Source organism: Echinops telfairi, unplaced genomic scaffold (genome assembly GCF_000313985.2).
Source record: "Echinops telfairi isolate 266 unplaced genomic scaffold, ASM31398v2 ScPeMD7_3533;HRSCAF=4204_0, whole genome shotgun sequence".
NCBI classification, from domain to species: Eukaryota; Metazoa; Chordata; class Mammalia; order Afrosoricida; family Tenrecidae; genus Echinops; species Echinops telfairi.
The window spans coordinates 18,507,210-18,509,137 of record NW_022107431.1 but is presented as its reverse complement, the minus strand read 5'-3'; positions in this window follow the sequence as shown (position 1 = coordinate 18,509,137).

Below are 1,928 nucleotides of genomic sequence, written 5' to 3'. Positions count from 1 at the left end.
AGTGGAGACCCAAAGCCCATCTGTAGGCCACTGGACATCCTCTTACATAAGGGTCTCAGGAGGAATGAGCCAGTCAGGGTGCGACGTAGCAATGATGAAACATACAACTTTCCTCTAGTTCCTAAATGCTTCCTCCTCCCCCACTATCATGATCCCAATTCTACCTTAAAAATCTGGCTAGACCAGAAGATGTGCACTGGTACAGATAGGAACTGGAAACACAGGGAATCCAGGGAGGATGATCCCTTCAAGACCAGTGCTAAGAGTGGCGATACCGGGAGGATGGAGGCAGGGTGGGATGGAAAGGGGGAACCGATTACAAGGATCTAAATATAACCTTCTCCCTTGGGAATGGACAACAGAAAAGTGGGTGAAGGGAGACGTCGGACAGGGCAAGATCTGACAAAATAATAATTTGTAAATTATCAAGTGTTCACGAGGGAAGGGTAAAAATGAGGAGCTGATGCCAGGGGCTTGGGTGGAGAGCGAATGTTTTGAGAATGATGAAGGCAATGAATGTACAAATGTGCTTTACACAATTGATAATATGTATGGATTGTGATAACAGTTGTATGAGCCCCTAATAAAATGATTTTTAAAAAAAGGTTTATCCAACATTTTGGTTTGGTTTTCACTGTGGCTCAGATTTCTACATGGCCGAGTAGGATGAAACAGAAATCTCTTGATATCACTTTTTAAAGCCTACTGTCCTAGTCATTAATGTCTGCAATGTGTTAATTTTTAAATATGATGAATGACCCTACCATAATCAATCAAATATTAATACTTTGTGGTAGACAGTTACGGTACTGGAAGCAGTGCTGGATTGCTGTGAGGTAGGCTAAAGCTATCTTCCATTTTATGACACATTGAGAAGTTACATTTCAAAGTGTGACTCAGTCTACATTCTTACAAACAATGCAAGAGCACTCCTTTTCTATGCAGTGTTTAGTGTTGATATATTTAACAATATTTTAAGTGGCATGAGCATGTAAGGGTATTTCATTATTTTGCTAGTGTGTATAATCTTCATGGTTACTGTAATTTTGAGTCTTTTCAAATGCTGTTGGTCATCTTTTGGGCCATCTTTTCCTAGGTCTCTTGGCCCTTTGAGGAGTCCTGGTAGCCTAGTGGCTCTACATCAGGCTGCTAACTGCAAAGGCTGCAGTTCGAAACCACTAGCTGCTCAGAGGGAGAAAGATGGGGCTCTTCTCCAGTAAAGAGTTACAGTCTTGGAAACTCACAGAGACAATTCTACCCTGTTCTACAGGGTTGTCATGAGTCAACATTGACTCGAGGCCAACGAGTTTGGTTTCTTGTAATAATATTCTGTAGGGTTTTGTTTTTAGTACAGCTCTTTGGTTTTGATAGTTAGATTTATTCCTAGGTATTTCATCTTTTGTGTGGCTATTGTGAATGATATTTTTTTCCTTGATGTATTTTTCGGAGTTCTCTTCACTAGTATAGAGGAACCTGATTGATTTTCCTTCATGTTAGGCTGGGTTAACTAAGACACAAATCCAGTGACACTCATTGTAGTATTAAATAAAAAAAATAAATGATGCTGAGGGAGGGTGAGGGGCCAGCCCCCACCCACTGATTACTCCTATGAGTTCAGTAATACTACCTCTGGGTTCAGTAATGCACAATTGTACGGTTGAGATATATAAGTATTATATTAAAGTCATCGAGAGCATGAGAGATAATACAATAATACAGTCAGGCATGATACATAGTAACATTGCTCACCTCAGTCCAGCTTGGTGGTCCACGTGGAGAGGGGGAAGGGAAGAAGGGAAAGGGAACTCGGGAGAGGGGGAAGAGTCAGGGAGCTCAGAGTCTGAGAGAGAAGTCCAAGCCTATATTGCTGACCCATGCCTATATACCTTTTGGGGGCAAGCCAGCCCACTAATTACAGGTAGAGACAT